The sequence below is a fragment of the Lissotriton vulgaris genome, chromosome 1_1 (assembly GCF_964263255.1).
Source record: "Lissotriton vulgaris chromosome 1_1, aLisVul1.2, whole genome shotgun sequence".
Taxonomy (NCBI): Eukaryota; Metazoa; Chordata; class Amphibia; order Caudata; family Salamandridae; genus Lissotriton; species Lissotriton vulgaris.
The window spans coordinates 1,502,520,524-1,502,527,604 of record NC_141685.1 but is presented as its reverse complement, the minus strand read 5'-3'; positions in this window follow the sequence as shown (position 1 = coordinate 1,502,527,604).

Genomic DNA, 7,081 nt, shown 5'->3' with positions numbered 1-7,081 from the left:
GCCTGTTATGACCCTGCATGCAGCTCATTAGTCGCAGGTGCCTTTTTCCACTTTCATTTTGCTGGTTTTGTATCACTGTGCACATGGTCTCCAAAGAAGTGGCAATGCGGTCCAGCTTCTCTGACGATGTTTCATGGCCTGTCTTAATTACATTTATCATTTTGTTCATACTGTTGTGCATGGCACCAATTTGTTTGCTGATATGTCCAAGTTTACCTTTCATGATTCTAATGTCTTTGCCTTGCAGGCACTGCACCTCTGAGGATTTTGTCTTCCACAACACTGCCTGTGCTGGTGCCCTCTACAACTCTGCCACCATCTGCTACATGAGCATGGCGTCTATGAAACTGCTGAAGTCTCCTTCCCCTACTCAGCCTTGTGTTACTGCCTGTAGGAGTAGGTTGAGATTGCCTTTTATTAACATTTCCAATGTGTTCCTCTTCAGAATCACTTTGAAGCAGTTGACGCACTCTCTGTCTTTCACTTCTTTGAGAAAGGGATGCTGATGTGGTTGGTGCATTTTCCTCATCTCTGTCCAGACCTTCTTGGGTGTTGAAATCCCTCAAATCACGTTCAATTATTTCCTGAAGTGATTCTATGGTTGAAAAAGTGCAAACATGATGTTATTTAAAAGTTTGCACTTAAGAAGAATGTTTCAAATAAAGGTTAAGTTAAATTAAAATAACCTGTTCCTTGTCTACTTTTGTCTAATTTTTAAATGGAAATCAATTCAAGTGATTTGTATTGTTAAATAAAATGTAGTTTTAAACTACATTACATCTCCCATGATGCACTGCTTTCAGACTTTCAACTGTTAATACCTTGATTTAGAAATCGAAAATTAAGTAATATAATACTGAAGAAACATTACAGCAAGTGCAACTACTTTGACAACCCTCTTGCACTCTCATTGCTCACTTCATAAAACCAAAAACATAAAAAGTACACTTATCTTCAGAAGGGGTTGGAAGCTCTGAAGTATCAATGTCTATCACTCCAACTACAGCCTCTGTCAACAGTGTGCCTTCCACCATGTCTTTCAAGGGGGGTATTGGGTGTATCCCTGGGGGGGCCACCACCAGTTATTTTTGCTGTTTTCATCCTGGTTGCTAACCTCTCTTTTGCACAACTGCGCAGGTCATACCATCTTTTCTGTAAATTATCAATGTGACGATGTGATACACCAACTGCATTAACCTTTGCTTGGATAGCAAGCCATAGATTTCTTTTCACAGCTTCTGGAACCTTCAGAGACTGCTTCCCAAAAAGTTGTTCCTGTCTCTCAGGCACCTCCTCAATCAGAATTTCCAACTCTTGGTCTGAAAATGTACATTTCCTTTTCCTGGCTGGCCCCTCTTCAACAGGATTTTCCTTTGCCATTTCTCCACAGATTTGAAAAACACAGACTGCAGCAGCAACCTCCAGGGAAACCTCCAAACGCCAACTGCCAAACCTCTACATCAAACCAGGGAGCAGCTTTGAATAATTGCTGTACTGGCTTCCTGGCTGTTAACTCAATGAGATTCATCATGTGTGCATTTTCGCATTTTGCAAATTCGCATATTTCTTGCGATTCGGTGAAAAATGTGATTTTTACCGAATCGCAAAAAAATTGCGAAAAAAATGATGCATTGGAAATTGCGATTCTTTATTTGCGATTCCTTAATTTTCGCAAATAAAGAATCGCAAAATCCAACATTGATGCATGTGCCCGTAAGTCTCTATGCACAGTTCTGTGTAGGAGCAGAATCCCTGCTACACCATCATAATGGCTGGGGAGCCGTCTCTGGATGTAATTTTGCAAAATGTGAAAAACCATACTTGTTAATTGGGTTTCTGTTTTTATTGCAGCAGTTCAACCAAAATATAAACAAAGAAAAATGTATTGGAATTTCTTTTTGAAGATTAGGCAACAAAAACAAGATTCAATGGTGAAGTAGTGAAGAGACTTCTTAGATGTAACTTACGCATACTGATATTATACTATCTCCATTTAGTTTTTACCTTTAGTGATAGAATATAGTCCTGTAATTATTTATAAATTCCTTTCCTGCAGTTTGAAAGAGTCACATAAGTCATATACATGCCAATACAATACCACATTTTGTTATCCTAAATTGCCCTTAGAACCTCGGTTCTACAAATATCAGATTTGAGTTTGGAAACATTTCAGGTACCCTTGATTTGAATGTAATTTTTATGTCATTACACTCTGTCCATCCTCTTTGACATCTTAACTATATTTTGTAGTGTGTAGAGGTTATTTTAACTTTTTCAATAAATATGATTGCTATAGTTGTGAAAGTTATTTTTTAAATGAAAAGTTGTCCAGCTACAAAGTTTGTAATTTCACTTTCCAAATTAGTATCATTCTCTCTGCATTGTTGACTATAATTTTTTCCCATACCTTTGCAGTAACAACATAGTACTAAGTTCTGAACTGTAGTTTGGACAGGTCATATCTTGATGGGCATTGTTTTTTTTTTGTTTTTTTTTGTCCTCATAACCACCATATAGACAAAGTACCAAAAGAAATTAAGGGAGAATAGATGTCTCAGTTTATCTGAAAAACTGGGTGGGACACAAGTCTTGTGGGGGGCCAACTGTCCCTCAGCTTTCGACCGTATTCCAAAGAGGCACAGAGTCCATGAATTACCAATCTGTGGCAAACCTTGGGGTAGTTTTAGCAGCCAAGTGGGGGCCGGGTATGAACCGAATAACGGCTGTTCCATTGGTACAAAATATAGACGCACCATAGGAGATCAATCATTGGTCCCGGGGGAAAAAAAAAAAAAACCCCGGATGAGTCAGTGAAGCCATGAGAGTAGAGGCCAAAAGGCCCTTTTTCTAAGATTACCAGATCTGGCCAGATCTGTAACTGAGGTCTGCAATACTGAATTTTGCCAGTCTCTAAAAGTAGGAGGTAAAGGGTCTTTCCACTTCCTGCAGATCTCTCTCCTTGCGAGCAGGATGGCATAAAAGACTAGACAACTGGCTGGGTGTTGTACGCCTTCTAGGACTCCAAATACTATTAGAGGCAAATCCATGGTGACAGGTCTTCCCAATGATTCTGTGAGGGAATTGCTGATATCCTCCCAAAATGTGGTTAATACTGGGCATTCAAAAAACCTATGTGTATCCGATGCAGCGCTCAAACCACACTTAGTGCAAGACACTGACTGGCCTCCTGCGAATTTAGATAGTCTTAGGGGGGAATAATATGCCCTATGCAGGGTAAAAATATGATTTCTGCGAAGCCAGGACGGCTTGACAATGTTCGACAGAAGCTCAAAAGAAGTCATCCAAAGATTTTGTAAATTCTGATCCATCAGAACAGAACCTCATAATGACTCTGGCAGAACAAAGTCCCCATCTGACTCCTCCAGAATAAACTTATACCATTTAGATATTTCTTTCTTTGCTGGACCGCTGCTTAGTAAATCAGAGATAAATGGGCTATGCCCTCCGAGTTTAAACTTATTCTTATTGGCAGGGGATGCTTTATAGGCTACAGTCCAGCTGTGAATCTGTATATATTTGAATTGTGAAAAATTAGGGCCAACCTTGGCTTGCAGATGTTCCCACGAAAGTAGATCTCCCTCATAAAAGAGGTCACCCCACACTTCCAAGCCTGCCTCTCTCAGAGGAATTGCTAGAGTGTCATCAAGCCAGGCAGGATTTTCAGGCAAGTCCCACAACGGAGTTTGTTCACAAAAGTAATTTACTTTTATGGATTTCATGACTTCAGCCCATGTTCTGGCAAGAACTTGTAGGGTCTTCAGTTTAATTTTTTTTTTAAACTTAGGATTACCAAACTTTAAAAGAAAACCAGAATAATTAATTCTTTCCCCCTCCAACATAGCTGCATACATAAGACCCACCCCGAGGCTACGGGACCCTTCAACAGCATTCATGAGTGGGATAATTGAAAGGCCCAAGCATAGATTTTTTAGATCTGGAGCTTCCAAGCCACCCTTATCACGTCCCGTTTTAGTTTTTTCCAGGCGATCCGTGGAAGATGATTGTTCCAAATAAAGGATGAGATATTTGATTGAAACTTGGCTAAGGTATTTTGATCAAAGTATAAAGGAATGGTGTTAAATAAAAAAGAAATTTTTGGAAGAATAGACATTTTGATAAGATTGGCTCTACCTATTAATGAAAGAGGCAGGTGTGACCATGATTGGAGAAGCTTGCGGCAATCTATAAGAACTGTAGACAAATTGACTTGGACTATTTTAATAATATCTTTTACTATTATCAAGCCTAGATATCTCATTGAACTGCCTGGTTAAAGTTCTGTTGGAGGGTTCTCATCATTCCAAACAAGCATTTCAGTTTTGGCTGCGTTAATTTCATAACCCGACACTTGGCCAAAAGCATGAGCCAGTTTCACGATAGCCGGAAGAGCCGTAGTGGCTTCTGATGTTAAGATAAGCACGTCGTCGGCATATAATGCCACCTTCCTCTTCCAGCCTTGATAATAGAAAGGTTTGATGGAGACCTCCTCCCTTAGACTATTGATCTGCTGGGAGGGTTTAAGGTATTCCAGAAATGGTCAGGCGCGCAACCCAGTAACCGCAAAGTATTGTACTGTTATGAGGTATCAGAATCCAGGCAAAAGGGTGGGCGGTAATCCCTCATAACCGCTCAAAGTTGGATCATAAAATCCACACAATTTGCACAAAGACAACAAAACCCCTGCACTGGACAAACAACAATAATGTCTGGGTGACTTTAGTTACTATAGCGTAAGTAAAATGTGCACATCGAAAGTTTCTCAAAGTCAATAGTTTGCAAAGTGCCGAGAAATGAGTTTCAATGAAGTAGAGTTCTTGGTAAAAAAACACCGGTTTATTGTTCCTCTTGTACTGGCCAACACGTGTTTCATCGCAGGGAAACAGACTGCGAATCTTCAGGGCTGGGTATAGATACAAATGACGCATTTGTATGGTTGTTCTACATGAATTAAGTGAGAAGTGGTTGGTGACCATTGGTGAGTGAAAAATGGGCATGCCATGGAGTGACATTGTGTCAAAAAAGTGACATGGATTTGTACAGGTGACTTTGGTGTAGGTGAAAGGTGATAATGTTTTTTTAAAGAGTATACAGATTGCGTGGATATAGATCAGACTATTAGCAATCTAGAGCATTATTGGTTCTTAAATGCAGCCACACTGACCAGTGCGAAAAAATATAAAAAGTGGCGAAGTTGAACAACAGTGTCTGTGTTTGTTATCCGGTATACACCCCATTGTGACTCATAGTGACTGTTTAGTGAGTCCATATGAACTAATAAGTCCAACATTATACATATACTTTTGTTTATGTAGAATATAACGGTAATTTCACAAAGTCAAAGTGATTAAGAATTGGTTATAGTAAATAAGGCAGAAGTGGTTAAAGAGAAGAAAAGGGGTGTTGATTTATTGGATAGACTGTACTATTTATAGATATTGATGTATTTCAAACTAGTCTATTAGAACCCCAACGCTCATCATGTGATATATAGGACAAAAAATGTGATCCAAATGGTGATTTGTTGTAGAGCCAAGGGGTAGTGCCAACAATTTCTTTAGAGAAGATGATTATTCCGTAAGCCACTGGTCACTGTGTGCTCAAACACGGAAAAGGAGGATATCTGTGAAAAGGTGCTGTGAAACAGCACTTGTATATCTTATCGGAACACCAGCTGTAGAGTATTTCGTGTTTTTACAATACACGCATAACGAGCTATAGCGGTAGTTATAACCCGTATCCTAATGAATGTGGGTTGTATTATGGGGTAAAGTTAAATTCGAGTTTTTTATGCCAAACTGTAGAGTATCTCGTGTTTTACACAAACGCACTACGAACTATAGCGGTAGTTATAACCCGTATTTGAATAGATGTAGGTAGTACTATGGGGTAAGGTCAAATTCGAGTTTTTATGTCTGACAGTGAATAAGACAAAATACAGGACTCACCCTTTTGGAAGAAGGAAAAGGGAGTGGTGTTGTGGCCAACGCCCAAGAAGGCGACGTATGGGTGATGGAGTTTATTCGCGTAGTTTGATGGTTCCTATGGGTATACATAAAGCGTGTCATAATTTGATAATGAACAGACGATTATGTATATTGTACCAAAACTCCGAGGCGGGCTGGTATCTTTAAAGGAAATAATAATGGATCAGTATTCCTACCTTAGTAAAATCATAATGAGGCCATGACCGGGAGGAGAAGAGATTGAAGCAGTAGCGCTCAAAATCGGGTAGACAGGCGGATACACCTGTAATGGGAGCAAAAAACAAACAAAGGGGTATGGTGGAATTCTCCTCCTTCTTATTCCGGTATTTTTCAAAGAAAAGAGGTGATCGGTTCAATAAGCGCGGGATAATTTACCTGACTGGATTTGTTCCCCCTCCTGTAGTTCCCGGCGCCGTTTTTCAAAGACGGTCACCTGACAGGAAGTTAGGACGTCTTTTATGATCTGCTTCCGTTTTTTCCCTCCCCCGCTCTTAAAGAACTAGACCGGCAGTGTATTTTACCTCCGGTTAAAGCTTGACTATATTTAGAAGAAATACTGTGAAGCTCCGTTGTGTGGAGTAGGTGGAAGACTGGTAATGGAGTTTTTGGCAGAAATACTAGTTTATTAAAAAGTCGGTGTTCCGAACGGGAATGAAATTATTAAGGACTACCAGGCATCAGTGAGTGGCGGTAAAATAGAAATTAGTTGAGTTGATTCTTAGTCCCATGGATGATTGTCTCTAGAATTTATCTAGTGTGTCAATCGGCAGACGACATAGCAATGAAGTATACAATTATAAGGAAAAATATTAAGTGAAAATATACAGTTACATAAACACAGTTCACAACAGCAGAAAAGACATATTAATTCTGTTGTATTGGCATAGGCATACTTTGAAAGGCACAGTGAAGTTTATGCGTATTGGTGAAGTTATGCCTTTGTGAAACTATTGTTGCTATTGCTGTAATGTGGAGATGGGTATATAGCATTATAAATATATATAATATATTATTCCAGTTTGATGTTCAGATTAGTTACCCAAGAAATATTGCATCTCAGGGTCGTAGTTCAGACC